At 44.1% G+C, this 18848-nt stretch overlaps 1 protein-coding gene across 2 annotated transcripts in view; it reads left to right on the forward strand.

The window, feature by feature from the left end:
* Nucleotides 1-18848, forward strand: part of LOC124552684 (calexcitin-2-like) — a 78829-nt gene that overhangs the window by 45735 nt on the left and 14246 nt on the right. The window contains exon 1 of one of the 2 annotated variants that reach the window (XM_047127006.1): nt 15564-15656. The exons of the other annotated variant lie outside the window; for it this stretch is intronic. The gene's annotated coding sequence lies outside the window, so the exon portion shown is untranslated. Of the gene's footprint in view, nt 1-15563; nt 15657-18848 lie in introns of those variants that run through there. 2 annotated transcript variants of the gene reach the window in all.

An 18848-nucleotide genomic window follows, 5' to 3' on the forward strand; every position in this document is an offset into this window, starting at 1 on the left:
AGTTGCTTTCCTTGACACAGAGAAGTTGCTGTCCATGCATCAGCACGGCTTTAGAAAGCATCGCTCCTGCGAAACGCAACTCACCCTTTATTTCACATCTTGCGAACCATGGATGAAGGGTATCAGACGGATGCCATATTCCTTGACTTCCGGAAAGCGTTTGACTCGGTGCCCCACTGCAGACTCCTAAATAAGGTACGAGCATATGGCATTGTTTCCCAAGTATGTGAGTGGCTCGAAGACTTCTTAAGTAATAGAACCCAGTACGTTGTCCTCGATGGTGAGTGTTCATCGGAGGTGAGGGTATCATCTGGAGTGCCCCAGGGAAGTGTGGTAGGTCCGCTGTTGTTTTCTATCTACACAAATGATCTTTTGGATAGGGTGGATAGCAATGTGCGGCTGTTTGCCGATGATGCTGTGGCGTACGGGAAGGTGTCGTTGTTGAGTGACTGTAGGAGAATACAAGATGACTTGGACAGGATTTGTGATTGGTGTAAAGTATGGCAGCTAACTCTAAATATAGATAAATGTAAATTAATGCAGATGAATAGGAAAAAGTATCCCGTAATGTTTGAATACTCCATTAGTAGTGTATCGCTTGACACAGTCACGTCGATTAAATATTTGGGCGTAACATTGCAGAGCGATGTGAAGTGGGACAAGCATGTAATGGCAGTTGTGGGGAAGGCGGATAGTCGTCTTCGGTTCATTGGTAGAATTTTGGGAAGATGTGGTTCATCTGTAAAGGAGAGCGCTCATAAAACACTAATACGACCTATTCTTGAGTACTGCTCGAGCGTTTGGGATCCCTATCAGGTCGGATTGAGGGAGGACATAGAAGCAATTCAGAGGCGGGCTGCTACATTTATTACTGGTATAGGTTTAATCATCAAGCGAGTGTTACGGAAATGCTTCAGGAACTCGGGTGGAAGTTTCTGGAGGAAAGGACGCGTTCTTTTCGTGACTCGCTACTGAGGAAATTTAGAGAACCAGCATTTGAGGCTGACTGCAGTACAATTTTACTGCTGCCAACTTATATTTCGCGGAAAGACCATAAAGACAAGAGAGATTAGGGCTCGTACAGAGGCATATAGGCAATCATTTTTCCCTCGTTCTGTTTGGGAGTGGAACAGGGAGAGAAGACGCTAGTATGTATGTAGATACACCAAAATCAGGTCGCCCGTTCTCTGTTCCTTTCGCGAATGACGAGTCGGAAAACTTGTAAACCTCTGTATTAGCTCTAATTTATCGATTTTTCTCGTTCTCAGAAATGAGAAGGAGCGGTATATCTTATTCGGTAAAAATTTCCTACAGCCATGCTCGCATACATCTAGATCTACATCTACATGGATACTCTGCAAATCACAATTGAGTGCCTGGCAGAGGGTTCATTGAACCACCTTCACGAATCTGTATTATTCCAATCTCGTATAGCGCGCGGAAAGAACGAACACCTATATCTTTCCGTACGAGGTCTGTTCAAATGTGTGTGAAATCTTATGGGACTTAACTGCTAAGCTCGTCAACCCCTAAGCTTACACACTACTTAACCTAAACTATCCTAAGGACAAACACACACACCCATGCCCGAGGGGGGACTCGAACCTGCGCCGGGACCAGCCGCACAGTCCATGACTGCAGCGCCTGAGACCGTTTGGCTAATCCCGCGCGGCGTACGAGCTCTGATTTCTCTTATTTTATCATGGTGATCGTTTCCCATTATGTAAACCGGCGTCAACAAAATATTTTCGCTTTCTGAAGAGAAAGTTGGTGGTTGGAATTTCGTTAGAAGATTTCTCCGCAACGAAAAACGCCTTTGCTTTAATGCTGTCCACACCCCAAATCCTGTATCATTCCAGTGACACTCTCTATCCTATTTCGAGATAATACAAAACGTGTTGCTCTTCTTTGAACTTTTTCGATGTACGCCGTCAATCCTACCTGGTAAGGATCTCACCGCGTATCAGTATTCTAAAAGAGGACGGACAAGCGTAGTGTAGGCAGTCTCCTTAGTAGATCTGTTACATTTTCCAAGTATCCTCCCAATAAAACGCAGTCTTCGGTTACCCTTCCCCACAACATTTTCTGTGTGTTCCTTCCAATTTAAGTTGTTGTTAATTTTAGTTCCTATGTACTTAGTTGAATTTTTGGCCTTTAGATTTGACTCATTTATCATGTAACCGAAGTTTAACGGACTTCTTTTACCTCTCATGTGGATGACCTCACATGTTTTGTTATTTAGGGTCAACTGCCAACTTTCGCACCATACAGATATCTTTCCTAAATCGTTTTGCAATTTGGTTTGATCTTCTGATGACTTTACTAGTCGATAAACAACAGCCTCATCTGCAAAGAACTTAAGGCGGCTGCTCAGATTGTCTCCCAAATCGTCTAAATAGATAAGGAATTTTTTTCAACTTCTCGAGGCGTAATGAATAGTCCATTAAATTTCAGGCACGCGGATGTGCAAATAAAATTTCCTCCGCTGATATTTCGGCCGCGTATCGTCCTGGCATCCTCAGAGTGAATCACAAGGCACGAGTCTTCTGACTCACTCTGAGGATGGCCGAAATATCAGCGGAGGAAATTCTATTTGCGCATCTGCATGCCCCAAATGTAATGAAAGGAAATATTTCTTTATTTAAAAACTGGTATGTTGCCAGCACGCCGCATGGCTGCTGGGAGAGAAAGGAGTCCATAGAGGATTCCCAACGACATCCAGTCATCGAAACAAGCAACACGGGTTATAACACAGTGACACAATGATATTACAACTCAATATTTGTTCAAATAACACATAAAACAAAAAATTCAGGAAACTTTAGCGAAACAACAAGCGTAACGTTTAAGAATATATATTTTAATTTAAGTCAAATGTAAGTGACTTCCTTCAATAAAAGATTTTTTTTAAGCTTGGAATTTATGCGACTGCTTGTCATAAAAGTTACTTGCAAATTATTTAAGAAGAAAAAATTAAAATAAAAGAAAGAAACTAGGAAGTTTTAAGAAAAGACTTTACTTATGTTCCACTTGTTGAAAGCAAGTACTGTTGACAAAATTATTTGACAGGGAACTAACAAGCCTGTCTGCTTCGAAAGGGTTTGATATATTTTGAACAGTATAAGACGGCAAAAAATATTATTTATAAGCTACAGTTTGAAAGACAGAAAAATGTTTCTTAAAGGCAGAACACACGTGCTGCTCAGACGTGGCCGCTTTCCGCAGTCCAGAGCGACTGAGTCGCACTGGTGACGCGCCGGCGCACGCCAGTCTGACGCCGACTGTGAAGCCAGCCAACCTTTTGCATGCAATGTGTTAAATCAGACATTAACGCACAGCCTTGCAAACGGTCAATAAGCCCGAAGTTCTTGAAGCACTTTAAAGCACGTAAGACACTTCCATCGCAACTTTAACCATCAAATGGTTTAAGTAGGAAGCTTATTGAAATGCTTTGGCAGTGCTCAAAGCAGTAAAAGCACTCCGTCTTCAGGCGACGAGTGGCCTACCGGGACCATCCGACCGCCGTGTCATCCTCAGTAGAGGATGCGGCTGAAGGAGCGTGGGGTCAGCACACCGCTCTCCCGGTCGTTATGATGGTATTCTTGACCGAAGCCGCTACCATTCGGTCGAGTAGCTCCTCAATTGGCATCACGAGGCTGAGTGCACCCCGAAAAATGGCAACAGCTCATGGCGGCTGGATGGTCACCCATCCAAGGCCAGCGACGCCCAACAGCGCTTAACTTCGGTGATCTCACGGGAACCGGTGTATCTACTGCGGCAAGGCCGTTGTCTAAGCAGTAAATGAACCGCTTTCAAAATTACACCTTTAAAATTACAACTGAAACGGCATTGCATAATTTGAGCTGCTCGCACGCAAAGTAGAGTAGAGGTAACCGAGTACTGCAAGAGCCAACGTTACCACGAATTTTACTGACTCACAATTAAGACCATACACGCTGCTACTCAATACGATATACTTCAAACAACATAAAAGACTTTACCACTCTCGCGCTTATAGAACTTTCCAGACATTGGGCTTTAAATAAACAGACATAACTCCAGCAAAATTTCCCGGACGCCAGCTCTATACGGTTTTGAACAATTTGCACAGCTTTCGTAAGTTATGCAAGCTCCCAACGACTGGTATTTAGATCGTAAATGTCGTTAATTCTCCCTGTCTGTGGCAGGCTGAGAAGGGAGTTTGCTTAATTTTATCAGCAGGGATTAGTTTTATTCATTTTTATATAAGCCGGCTGTGGGGAAGGATCTTATGCATACTTTTTCTCTCTCGGCAGCGTAACCTTCCCTGACCATTCTGCCCGCTTTAGACTAGATGTTTAGGCCCATCAGAGTTCAAAGTATAATCTTATCGATTGAATTTGAGGTCGCAACGGATAACGCAATTGTAATTTTAGGGGTGGTCAGAGAAAACTACGTCCTGCACGATTAATTTTAGTAAAGGGGCAGCATGATTAATATGATTCTCTTTTCTTAGGTATGGTTTAAATGAGCAAGCCGAGAACGGAAATTACTTCGAAAAACAAAGTTAATTTTATTTTAACCAACATTAGACAATAATTAACGAAATTACTTCATAACAATCTTTTGAATACACATTTAACTAATTCTGCTTTGAATTTTCATGTAACTATGGATAAAGATTATTCAACTATGCACATAGGTTATTTCTCCTTTGAATTGCAAGCCGTGTTGCCTTTGATTTGCATCGTCCTGTGGGGGGAAGGAAAATCTTGGAGAGCCCGTGGTCACAACACTACTATGCTGATACATACACATGCACTAAGTTATCACTGAAATGCAAATATTGTAATTATTTCTCTGTGCAGATTTTCTATGTACAGTGGCTGGCATCTAGCAAGACTCGTGGCTGGTATCTCCAGCGCGAACTGCTTGAATACGAAACGATTCATCTTAGAAAAGCTACACTCGTTACTAAATTTTCAATAAGTTGTTAAACATCAACACACGCTAGCATAAACGTTCAGAAATCGCAAAAACTGGCTACAACTCCCTTTATTAGCTTTCTCGGCTGTTGCAGTTTGAAACTATGCACCACGTGGCGCGTCGTAACGGATATCTCGAACGGAGAAGATTATTCTTATATCGGATAAATTGAACAAAAATCAACAAATGGTTCTTAATTAATCAATCGCGAAAAAGCCTCTGATAAATAAATTTAAACATTCAAATACCTTTGCCCTGATTTCGACGCAGCGTTCTGAAGGAACGTCTGGTCGCTTACCTGTCTTCCAAAAAACTCCCCAGTAACCGTTGCGAGGCTCTTTCTCCCGAGCAGCGTGAGGTGGTGGGGGAAGCCCTTGACCAACCTCTGCTAAGAACTGCCGCACCTCTGGTCGAACCCTCCTTTTCCTGCTTTTTGCCTTCCACTGTCTGTGTTAAAAGAAGATTCTGAGACCAACTACATCTCTGGTTCGTCTGTTACCACACACAAAACATTCACACCTGACCACATACTTTAAGGAAAGGTGGGGAAATGTAAATAGCGACACAGGGCGTGCATATTGTAATGAGAATAAAAGACTTTGATCCATAGTTGTTTCTACATGCATGTAATTTGGGGCTGAGATGGTAATTGAATTTACGCTGATAATATCTATCAGCTGATAGCAACATATTATAACACTGATTTTAACTATATAATGAAACCTATTGTGACGTTACAGTTAGACCCAAAAATTACAAGTTGTAAGCAAAATGTAACTTACAGGGCGAGGAACTCCCACACACAAAACGCGATAGCACGTTTCAGGTACCACAGCTACACGTGAAAGCCGTAAAGGGGCGCCGATCAGCTAATGGTGCGAGAGCGATCGTGGGTGGGTAGTGTGACGGTACGTCACATAAATGGACATTTGGAGAAAGGGAAAGGAAGTTTTTGTTGTGAGACGTGTGAATTATAAATTATATCAAGACTGTGTACGTGTTCGCGATCTACAACAAATAGTAAAGAACGTAAATTATTATTATCAAAACACAAATATCGATGTAATTAACAAAACACAGTTTTTTTGGTATAATCTCTGTGTAACATGGGCCATGAAGATCAGAGACAATGCTTTGATTGAACTAGCTCTCCTGTTTTGTTTCGTCTAGCGGTAGGCTGCCATTGTAGTACTGTCTGATAATTAACGTAAGGTTTATCTGTATTTTGAAAAATATAATAGAAATTGTTATTAGAAAGTGTGTATTATTGACTTAGTTGTCACCTCTCATGATCGCAACCATTGATTATAATTAACAAAGTTTTTACAGAACTTCGCAGTACAGGGAGCTCATCTCCCGTAGCAGGATTTAGTTGGCCATTACGCTGACTGTATTATTTAATTAAAATATCATGTCATAATATTAAATGTAAATGCGAGAGACTTCTCAATTTTGATCCTTCATTAATTTCAAAGTTAAAAAGAGTCAAAATAGATTTCGTTTATTAATATTTAGAATACTGAGTGCATTCAGTATGTTTCATTTTGGCCGCCTAACGGTAGACGAGATTCTCTCCAGTTTTGCCTTGCAAATAATGAAAAATAAATATTAAAAAATCGTCACATTACGCAATATATCAGTTAATCTTTGTGTAATTTGGCACATAAATAACCAGTTGCCCCTGAGACATATTAATAATTACAGTTTGCGTAAGAATACGCATATTTTGTTTTCTAAATAGCAGCGCTCACGCAAACTATTTATTAGAAGGCGGTGAGTCGCGCGCTGTGTTTAAAAAAAATATTATATCGTGCGTACTTCGGGGCAGCCGATGTCCGTACGAGTGTTACCGCGGTATAAGTTAATTAAAAGTCTCATGCTAGCCCACAATATTTAAAGCCACCCCAACCAAAATCATAAAATATATAATTATAAAAATAAAAATATACACTTATACCGTGATAGTAGACAGCTTACCCAGCAGACAGACTGATGTCTCGGCACGGTGTCAGAGTGCAGAGGCTCGTATTCAGCCCCCGCTCGGCTGTGGTGTCCTTCCCAGTCCCCATATCAGACTCAAGTCTCACGCTGCGTCGTCCGCTCACGACAGAGGCCGTAGCATATTTTCGGAGATTCTCGAAACTTTGTAACTCGGCTTTCACGGGATAGCTGCAGGTTTTCCTTCAACCGTCTAGCAATTTAGGCTCTTCAGCAAATAACACCACGCTCTCCTGTAAGTCAAACACACCTTTCACCATTGATGCTACCCTTCTCTGTTGTTGTTGTTGTGGTCTTCAGTCCAGAGACTGATTTGATGCAGCTCTCCATGCTACTCTATCCTGTGCAAGCTTCTTCATCTCCCAGTACCTACTGCAGCCTACATCCTTCTGAATCTGTTTAGTGTATTCATCTCTTGGTCCCCCTCTACAATTTTTACACTCCACGCTGCCTCCAATACTAAATTGGTGATTCCTTGATGCCTCAGCACATGTCCTACCAACCGATCCATACTTCTAGTCAAGTTGTGCCACAAATTCCCCTTCTCCCCAACGCTATTTAGTACCTCGTTACTTAAGTGATCTACCCATCTAATCTTCAGCATTCTTCTGTAGCACCACATTTCGAAAGCTTCTATTCTCTTCTTGTCTAAACTATTTATCGTCCAGGTTTCACTTCCATACATGGCTACACCCCATAAAAATATTTTCAGAAAAGACTTCCTCACACTTAAATCTGTACTCGACGTTACAAACTTCTCTTCTTTACAAACGCTTTCCTTGCCATTGCCAGTCTACATTTTATATCCTCTCTGCTTCGAACATCAGAAGTTATTTTGCTCCCCAAATAGCAAAACTCATTTACTACTTTAAGTATCTCATTACGTAATCTAATTCCCTTGGCATCACCTGATTTGACTCGACTACATTCCATTATCCTCGTTTTGCTTTTGTTGATGTTCATCCTATATCCTCCTTTCAAGACACTGTACATTCCGTTCAGCTGCTCTTCCAGGTCCTTTGCTGTCTCTGACAGAATTACAATGTCATCGGCGAACCTTAAAGTTTTTATTTCTTCTCCATGGATTTTAATTCCTACTCCGAATTTTTCTTTTGTTTCCTTTACTGCAGGCTACAACCCTGTCTCACTCCCTTCCCAACCACTGCTTCCCAATTCATGCCCTTCGATTCTTGTAACTACCATCTGGTTACAGTACAAATTGTGAATAGCCTTTCGCTCGCTGTATTTTTCCCCTGCCACCTTTAGAATTTGAAAGAGAGTATTCCACTCAACATTATCAAAATCCTTTTCAGAGTCTACAAATGCTAGAAACGCAGGTTTGCCTCTCCTTAATCTATTTTCTAAGGTAAGTTGTAGGGTCAGTATTGCCTCACGTCTTCCGACATTTCTATAGAATCGAAACTGATCTTCCCTGAGGGCAGCTTCTACCAGTTTTTCTGTTCATCTTTAAAGAATTCGCGTTAGCATTTTGCAGTAGTGAATTATTAAACTGATAGTTCGGTAATATTCACACCTTTCAACACTTGCTCTCTTTCTGATTGGAATTATTATATTCTTCTTGAAGTCTGTGGGTATTTCGTCTGTCTCATACATGTTCCTCACCAGAAGGCAGAGTTTTGTCAGGGTTGGCTTTACCGAGGCTATCAGTCAGTAGTTCTAATGGAATGTTGGTTACTCCTGGGGCCAGATTTCCACTTAGGTCTTTCAGTGCTCTGTTAAACTCTTCACGCAGTATCATATATCCCATTTCATCTTCATCTGCGTCCTCTTCCATTTCCATAATATTGCCCTCAACTTCTCTGTATACGTTCAATATCCCCTATTACTCCTATTTGGTACGGGTTCCACACACTTGAGCAATATGCTAGAATGGGCTGAACAAATGATTTGTGACCGGTGTCCAGACAGCATTTTCCCAATACCCTGCTAATTCTAATGACGACTGAGCCTCTGTGACCATTCCCTTTTGTGTGGGTAACTACCGTATACGAAAGTCATGGGGAAATACCGTGACCTGGAATTTGTGTCATCGGTTGCTGGCCAAAAGTGTTTATCATGTTCGAGATACATCATTGTGTTTGAACTAAGAACATGATGCTAAAATTCTACAACCGATGGATATCAAATGTAGAAGACGGTGGTTATCCGGATCACTTCTCATACCGTTCGCATAGAGGCATGGTCGAGCATAGAACGGGGAGGTCGGGTCTCGACCTGGCGTATGGAGTGTTTCTTTGGAAGACGAATGGCGACTTCTAAGTAAAAAGGAGTTCCAGTTCCAACCCTGTTAAAAACCTGGATAATAACGACATTTAAATCCATTTTTGTGTAAAAGAAACTCCTGACTACACTATATCTTTCCCTTTCCCTGGGAGCTAGGAGGTGGGCCGGGGGGCACTGCCTCCTCGCCTCTATGTATGCGCGCCCTTGACAGTTTGTCATCCCTCCACTTGGCCAGAACTTCGTGCCGCTGTGGTAGCGATATCCGCATTGCTGCTCTCAGACGATAGACACCGTGAAGTTAAAATTCAGCCCGTGGGCGTCACCGAGGGGAACTCCGGATTACCAACATCAACTGAGTCTGCTAAAGAAGAATTGCGGCGTTGTTTCAGGTGCGGCCGAACAGGGAATTTAGTTCGTACTTGCATTTAGCCGCGGACACCCAGACTCAATAAAAGACGCCCGGCTGGGCAGCGACCCCAGGGTCGAGCCTTTAAATCCTGGTGTGCCCGTGTAGCTGCTCCGTCATCAATACCACTGCCTTATATTTGTTCTCGAGTATGTGGTGAACATATTTGTGCCCTTTTGGATACTGGTAGCTCCTTTTCATTGTTGAGCTTGGAATGGTTTCTTGAATTTGGTCATCTTGCGAGACTAAGGCCAGTCCCTTCTTCGGTGCAGAGACGTCGGGTTGCGAACGGGCATGTTTGGGTTCGAGGGAGAATCTTGGTTGGTGATTACTCGTGGTCTTTGTCTGTGGCCTTGCTTAAGGAGCTGCCAGTCGATTTGGTTTTGGGATGTGATTTTATCGGTAAAACTGGTCTTCTCTTGGATTAATGGGGGTACACCTTTTCCTTTAAGTTCGCTTATGGTCAGAAATTTGGGTTCTGTGAGTGTACTGAACGTAAGGTGCATCGAGATACTGGAATGATGGCTGTTGATGCTAAGGTTAATTTGATCTCAGCCAACATTCTTCCCAGCACGCCTCTATTTATTTGGAGCCCTTTTATTTAGTCGTTGAGTATATTTGTCCCAAAACACCCGCACTGATCCGACTGTGGTCATCTGACACAGGCCACAAACATGTAAACAACTCCTAATTTCACCACACAATAGCAAACTGCTCTTAAATAAGGCGGTACACAATATCAGCAGACGAGCTCTGTGCTCTTAAACTCTCCAAATAAAGCACCGCACAGTGCACAGACATGCTCGCAAAATAGTCCAACAGACGCGCCCAAACACCACCAGCTGCCAAACCGACCAAAAGTCTCTGCTCGGCCTCCCCCAAACACGACCTCAACACAGTCGCATTCGCACCTATCACCGGAGAAACTGATATCGCCTATGCGCCTTAGAATACACTCCAAGGAAGGCCGCGCGCGCGTGCGGTCGGCGGGGAAGGAGATTCCAGAGTCTCCAGCCAAGTTCATCTTCCGAGCGCTCGTGACAGCCGGCACATGTGAAAGCTGCATTGTTCTTCTCATGTATAGCGCCGGCGTCTCAGGTCTGGACCTGCCTTCACGTCTATTCTCAGAATAGCTCATAGCTCGTTGACACACTCGATTAACGTGGTCGGGAAAACATTTACTACTCGCATGCAACCGAGATGGTGACGGAAAAACCAAATCACTCTGATCTGCGCTGCAGGCGCGTGTAATCATTGAGAACACTATTTATTTTTTTCGAACAACTTATTTAACCATACAGTGTATCTATCACGCTATCACAAAACACCCACCCAGATGTGCCCTGGGCCATGTTGCACTGCCCACAGACACGCACCGAACTCATAATTTCAGTATACACAATGTTAAACTGCCACTAAATAATTCCCCACACAGATGTGTAGATGCGCTCAATACTCGTAAACTATCCAAATAACGCATAGCAGAGCCTGCAGAGCCGCTCGCAAAATAACTCAGCAGACGTGCGCAGGTACCCCCACTCTGCGCCCTGCCCACAGGATCGTGAAGTCACGCATCCGCCTGTTTTCAGACCTCGCACAGCCCCTGCTTGGTTTCCGCAAGCGTGAGTTGGCGCGGTCGACGCGCTCGTCAGCTGTCGAAGCACACACCGTCGTCCGCCCAGGACCGCGGTCCGTCACAACCCCGAGCTGCGACCAACGAACGTGGGTGAAAGTCAACATTATATCAACGTAGCATAATTCGAAAGGGCAGCCTCCATACGCTAGACACATCACAGCAGCAGCACATGTCTTTACAGCCTATGACACTATAGCACACTGCTCATTGCTCCTTACAAGACATTACACGGCCCTTTAACTAAAGATAACTACACAGCCCTGCTCTTGCCTCGTCGCGTGACCGGCCTTCTAAAAACCTTCTGAATATTATTCCTACTTTACAACTTTTTAAAAAAAAATAAGTTCTAATTTACACCTCCCACCGCACCTAACGTCACACCCATCCCACCATCAACATACGCAAACGTCCTCAACCGTATCTTGACACTCATATATCACCCCACAAACAATGTCCATGAATCAATTCACCATTCTCATCCCCTCTTTTCGAATTACAAACGTAGCCTCTATCTAAACACCAATCAACTCATCTTTCTCGCATTTTCAACAGTAAAATTAATTTTACACACACCCAGAAATACCAAACCCAATTAATGATTCAAACTCTTACACAAAGCATCAAGCACATACGACAATATTCAAAGCCTGGTCCTTGATCTCCGACTTTTTGTCGGAGAAAGTCATATCTGTTACCTTCTGCAACCTGTCTATAAACAGAACGATCTCAGTTACTACAACAGTACCTTGTTTTGACCATTCGCCGGAAATCCGCGCAATGTTGTACACCTCAAACTAGGTACAAGTACAACAGATCCTCAACACCCTATCATCTTTATCCTCTACCATCAAACAGTGAAAAAGTCAGGAAGGCACCAAATTCCACCCATTCGGGGGATCAATTTGCTACCTCAACCTGAAACGTCTTTGCACTGTAATCACGGAATTGCACTTCGCAAACTCGAGAACACAAAATGATTTCTGCTGTGGAGTAGCCATTTTAAATACATGACGGTTACCAAGCAAAACGGAAGAGAACTGACATCTAGCGGATATATTAATATAAACTAGACCGGGTATTCGTTTGTCCAATAGCGGAGCCGAAGCGCAGCGATCGATAGTTTGGACAAAATAATTGTAATACCTGTATTTGAGCCGTGTCTCGACTCTTGCTACACCTTGTATTTAGACTGCATTGGTTTTCTTTTTCTTCCCCTGACATGTTGGTTTGATATGTTGTCTGTCATTAAGTGGCTGCTTGGTTGTCTTTTCCCTCTGCTATCGATATCTGCGTTTTTGCGTCCGGGAAACTGCTATGGAGGAAGTGAGATCTTTGACCGGTTGTAACTCCGTGTGGTGGCGCGGAAGTAGAGTTGCGCGCAGAGAGAGTGTGGTGGACACGGGAGGGCAGTGTGGCTCTCCAGCGCGAAGCAGGCGTGGTCGGCTGTACCGAGTCGCCACGTGACGTATGTCGGTTGTGTGTAACGAGCGGGTCGAGTTGACGGAAGAGCTCCCCGCGTGTTGGTTGTATACAGAATCGCCCCACGAGTAGTTGCTGTTCATTTCGCCTCGGTGGGACGTTAACAAGCTTCTGTAAGTCCTCCGTTTCAACACTGGAGTTTAATAGGAGACACCTAACACGTTGCAGGGAAGACGAGGACTCCGGTGGCAGAGCGTGTTGTCGCGTGACCGTGGCGTGTCGGGTACGCTGGCGACGCGTGCGCGGTCGGATGTGTGGATCCTGGCCATCGGAGGTCGTGTACTGCCTGTCCGAGCATAATTGCAAGTTAAGTTAGTGGAAGGTTTAATCATTAAGCAATAATTTTGCGTAACCAGCGTCTCTTCTGCCTTGTGGCCTCCGGCGACCGGGTTTCCTGTCCCCGGCACCGGTGTAGTTGAAGACAGTGATCTTTCCTCCTCCTCTCATTACTGTCCGATGGGAGGTGTAGTTTTGGCAGTTTAATTGTTTCGCTATTTTGTCGTGGGTTATGAGTAAATTTGTGCTTCTTGTTAGTCGATCGTGTGGTCGCTCATTCAGGACTGTGTGGTGTAATGTTTCCTTGCACGAGGTTAGCTCTAATTCTGTCAGCAAGTTAAGCCGTCTTATTACAAGTTTTCGCTGGCTAAAAGTCGGTGAAGTGACCAGCCTGAGAGTGGCAATTGTGTTTACGGGCGTATTTAAATTGGCCAGTATTCTGCCCAGCCTGAGCATCCCTGAGTGGGTGATTTGTGGCCGTCTTACACGGGTCCGCCATATCTGCTATGTTCTAATGATATTCCAGGACACTTTTGTTTAAAAACTTTTTTAAATTCCTCCATTACCTTATTGCCATTGATCGTGTGTTTCCTGAGACCTTTCATTTTTTTTTATTGGCGGTGTTGGAAGCTTCACTACCCCACTGTACTTTATTAACAAAGTTCTGTATTTACTTTAGTAGCCTATTTACTAATGTTCTTTAAATTTTATTTAAACTGTTGTATTGCTAGAAATTACTTGATTGGCGTTAGCGGCGTGTTTTGAAAGGCTGTTATCGCCGCACTGTTAGCTTCTGTGTGTTTTTTTAAAAATTTAAACCTGTATTACTATATGACTTGATTGCCGTTTTTAAACTGTTGCATAGCTGTAAATTACTTGATTGGCGTTAGCGGCGTGTTTTGAAAGGTTGTTGATTGCCGTACTGTTACTTGTGTTTTTTTTTTAAAAAAGAATTTTTTTTAAAATTGTTGTATTGCTATAAATGATTTGATTGCCGTTAGGGGCGTGTTTGAAAGGCTGTTTATTGCCGTACTGTAGGTTTCTGTAAGAAGATATGAATAAAACATTTCTGTGTGAAAATCTCGACACTAAACTACTAGAAATCTGGCCCCGTTTCCCAACTTGTGGTGTGGCTTGTAGCAACCGTAGCCACCGTGTGTGTCAATATTCATTTTGAAACAAGCTGTATTTTCGCCATTTCAGAGGGCCGTGTACTTGCTGCTACTCACACTGTCTGAGCAGGAATTATAGAAATGGCCTGAGCCTTGGTAAAAACTGTTGTTTTGAAGAGCGTGCCGCAGCGCGTAGTGTGAAGCAGTCGCCCTCCGCTTCTGGCGGTGGCGCCGCTGTGGCAGTCGCAGCTCTTTGGTGTCTCCCTCTGGTGTGAAGAGGGAAAAGGTTGTCCGTTCACGTGCATTTGAGGGTTCTATCAGTTCGCCAGCTAGGCAGTCTGGATCAGTCTCTCGTCCTCAATGTGCTAGTCTGTCTCTGGTCCGAATTTGTGAGGCAGTTAATGTCTGTCTGTCGTCCGAAGTGCTAGCATGTCTTTCGTTCGGATCAACCTTTAAAGCCGGATAAATGAGAGTCTTTCCACCCCGCCAGTAAGAGAACTCAGCGAGTGGTCGCCCGGTCGGGGCTTAGTTCCTGCGTCTGAGTCTGCGCGTTAGGCCGCCAGTCTGCTCGAGTTGCCCGGGCGACGGTCAGAGCCGTCCAACCTCGCCTTGTCAGATGGTAATTACCCGCAGGTCGGGAACCGCTGGATTGGTAGTTCAGAAGAAATGACTGTTTTAACCGTGTCTCTAGGGTCAAAACGAGGTTAGGAACCGTTATTTAGACTGACAGTGTGTGTGCAGCAGGTCTGAGAAATAATCCGGGTCCGACAACAAACCTCTCCGAGGAGCGACACGGTACGTCCTTTGGTTTGATTCGCACACCAGACACGCGACCACGGACTCTGGCTGGACTACACCAGATGCTGCGGGAGCCACAAGAAGACACAGAGGAGCAGCACTCTCTCACTTCCTTTTCTCTCCGCGGCTGTAATACATCAGGCCTGACAATATGCCCAGGACCCTCGTGTAACAGACGGACGTCAGCTGCCATTCCCTGCAGCCGTTCTTCGCTCTTTGTAAAGTGGGGGTGCTGTGCGCGCATTCCCACCCACAATAACAGGAAAGTGGGATAAAAACACGAGCGAGTGGTTGATACGAATGTCGGGCCGTAGCTGCTCTAGATAACGATGGCACTCGAAGCGCTACTGGGTAATTGGAAAAATTTAATGTGCAGCATGACGTCATCTAGACAGGTCCATCTCATCGTAAATTACGTAATCCAGGGCTGCAGCAGCTCTCCACGCTCGCTGTTATCTCTCCGATATGGAGACAGCACTCGAGATGAACTGCTCTCGAGGCGACGGAGCCTCATCGAGCAATGCGCTTCTGCGTGTCTCCCGATAGCGCTGTCTTAATTACGCCCATTATCCCCTCATAAACACTCAGAGCGGCTCTTGAAACGGGAGACGCACGTCACTCGCCCGCCTATATATTCACCGTAGTGGACGGCAGCTGTCAGCTGGACACCTGGCCCGCGCATCCAGAAGCCGAGTCGTCTTCCAACTGGAGCCTCCTGTTCGCAGCTTCTCTTCGGCAACAGGTATGCGGGGAATATCCAGTATCAGCATCTGACTGTACAGTATTTCAGGATTAATGTGTAAATATTTTGGGAGGCGGTTGTATAGACTAATCCCTTTAAAAACACTTCATCGGCCAGAGTTCGACAGTCTTCCACAAAGCCGCTAGCGCAAATACGATTTTTCGTGGGCTAATATCTCGGGTTCTGTTGATCACAGAGATAACGGGTAAAGTATTTCACCTAGCTCTTGGCCTAACGACCATTCGGTATAACTTTTGGAAAAAAAGCTGTCCTCTAGCTATCCTAGAGTACAGGGTCGAAATATAAACATTACATACGTCCTCCAGCCCAGGTACATTGAGCAAATCTTTTGAGGTATGGTCTATGGCACACATTAGTTGCTTTACAAAAGAACATTTGTTGATCGACGGACCCTTAGAAAGCCTCCAAAAATCGTAAGTTTTCGCTACGAAAAGAATCTATTGTGGGGATTTCCACATCCAACTATACGTATGTTCTTAAGAAACTATTTTCTGGGAACTTGGAAACTTTTTCGATATCATTTGTGTTACCAAGATTCAGAAATTAAAAAGTTACAGCACTTACGTACAAAATGGCAAAAATCGGTTTTCAACCGTTTTTGCACCATGGTCTGCTGTTATCTAAATAACTAACCACAATAAAACTGTCAGGTTTTGACTACACACTCTTTAGAAATTTGTGTAGAAACACCATTTACCCATTTTCGACAACCTGAATCCGTTACCGAGATACCCCAGAAAAATCACGAATTTTGTGCACCAAAAGTTGGAATTGTCCAAATGGTCATGAACCGTATTTTATAATCAAAAAATATTCGTAATAATTTGTTCCACTTACTAGCGACTCATCAAGAACATTAACACATTTAACCACACTATGTGGGCGTTGAAGTAGTTGCCAGTGAGTAACTGATGAAATCATAAGCAAATTCCTTTTTAATAAATGGTAATTTATTCACTTTAATGGTGCCTAAATCTTTTTTTAAAAAGAAACAAATTTGAAATTATAATCAGAAAGCACCTTCTAAATATCAAGTTACAATTTATTCAGAGGCAGAAGGAAAGAACTGTTTGACTGAATCAGCTTTCGGGCTGAGAACCTTGCCGCTCCCTTTTGACACGGCCGTAGTTACGACCTTTCAGAATAACCTCCGAAAGACTACACTGGTGCAAATCTGCAACGCAGCAGATTACTTTAAAGTAAAAGTTTTAACAATTCACACAAGTACACAACCTATGCACCCCGTAGGATGGATGGAAATGGTACAAAACACTAAAATTAAAATATTAACTTTGCCACCGAAGGTCCAAGTTGATTTAACTTCTAAGAAAAGTCTTACGGTGGAAGGGTGGCAGCTTTATATACTAAAATGACCATTTAAATAAAAGCCCATTAAATGCAATCTTATGTAAAATTCTACAAGGTTGGCCAAACAATAGTTAAGATGTTCTACAGTACACAGATACCGCCTCTCAAGATCATAGGCAATAATAATTTTCCAAAGATCAAAACATATTTCAGGTATTGTGCCGTTACACTCCAAGCAATAAATTCGTTAATACACCAAATCCGACAAATATGACAGAGGCACCTACTAACGTACGGCAGATTGATAGGGAAATTACCGAACAACCCGAACCGCAGGTTGCTCTAACCCGCCCCTACTCCACAAGGGCAAAACGGACCACACAATTTGTAAACAACCAGCTTCCCGCGGGTGAGCAAACGGAGAAGAATGGTGGGACGATCCCAAAACAAAGAGGCTGGTGACCCCACCAAGAAAACAAGTAGAATTTAACAAGAAAATGAAACAATATATAACCAATCACTTAACTTCTAATAAACTGCAATTTCTGGAGAAGACCTGGTGCAGAACCCCGAAATCGCTCTCCCGAACCGTCCGCTGCCAGCCGCTTCGCCAGACGCAGGAAGGCGCGCCGATCTCCCGTCTCACGGCGTCGCAGCTCGCACCGGCCAGACCGACGTCGTGGTTTCACTCCTGTTGCTCTCGTGTCGACCGCGAAGCCACTACCCCTCGCTATACGGCGCGGCCCACTGGACTCACGTGGCGACCTCACATGCGCCGACGCTCAAGGCGGACAAGTCATCTCGTGTCTCAGTGCGCGACCGACCAACCGACCGATCCAACCGCCAATGACCATTGCCCGAGCAACTCGAGCAGACTGGCGGCCTAACGCGCAGACTCGGATGCAGGAACTAAGCCCCGACCGGGCGACCACTCGCTGAGTTCTCTTACTGGCGGAGTGGAAAGACTCTCATTTATCCGGCTTTAAAGGTTGATCCGAACGACAGACATACTAGCACTTCGGACGACAGACAGACATTAACTGCCCCACAAATTCAGACGAGAGACTCATCCAGACTGCCTAGCTGGCGAACTCATAGCGCCCCTCAAATGCACGCGAACGGACAACCTTTGCCCCTTTCCCACCAGAGGGAGACACCAAAGCTGCGACTGCCACAGCGGCGCCACCGCCAGAAGCGGAGGGCGACTGCTCCACACTACGCGCTGCGGCGCGCTCTTCAAAACAACAATTTTTACCAAGGCTCAGGCCATTTCTATAATTTCTGTTCATGGTGAAACACCAAAATTTTTACAATAAGTCCTTAAGATGATTTTCGAGAAACTGTGAAAGTTTTTTCGATATCAGTGTCCGTTACCCAGGTCCAGAGGTTCAAAGTCACCGTACGTATGCAAGCAAAATATCCACGTGATATCGAATCTGAAGCGTAAATATGGTTTTAACGGCCGTAGCGATCACATAGCAAGGGTTCTGGGGTTACAAAAAGATCTCTGCGATAAGTAAACTATGTTTTCAGTGATAATTCTTCACCAATAAAACTTTAAAAGCCTCTGTGTTTGTATAATGGGCAGTTCATGGGTATACAGCCTGACTCGATATAGAAATTATTCGTTCGTGCCACATGGCAGCATAAGCACCTGACAAGATATTGTTTTGTCGTGCAAAATTCTTCGTGCTTGCATACCGAACACAACATATCCGGCTGGCGTCCCAGGTTGCAGAAAACACAAGGAGGAAGGAAACAGCATTACTTATATTTGCAGTCACTGTTATAAGATTTAATTGTATGTTTAGTTTCATGCAGTGGTAATAGTTTAAGTGGCTTGGATATGCTTATCTGCATATT

This window comes from Schistocerca americana, chromosome 10, assembly GCF_021461395.2.
Source record: "Schistocerca americana isolate TAMUIC-IGC-003095 chromosome 10, iqSchAmer2.1, whole genome shotgun sequence".
Classification (NCBI taxonomy): Eukaryota; Metazoa; Arthropoda; class Insecta; order Orthoptera; family Acrididae; genus Schistocerca; species Schistocerca americana.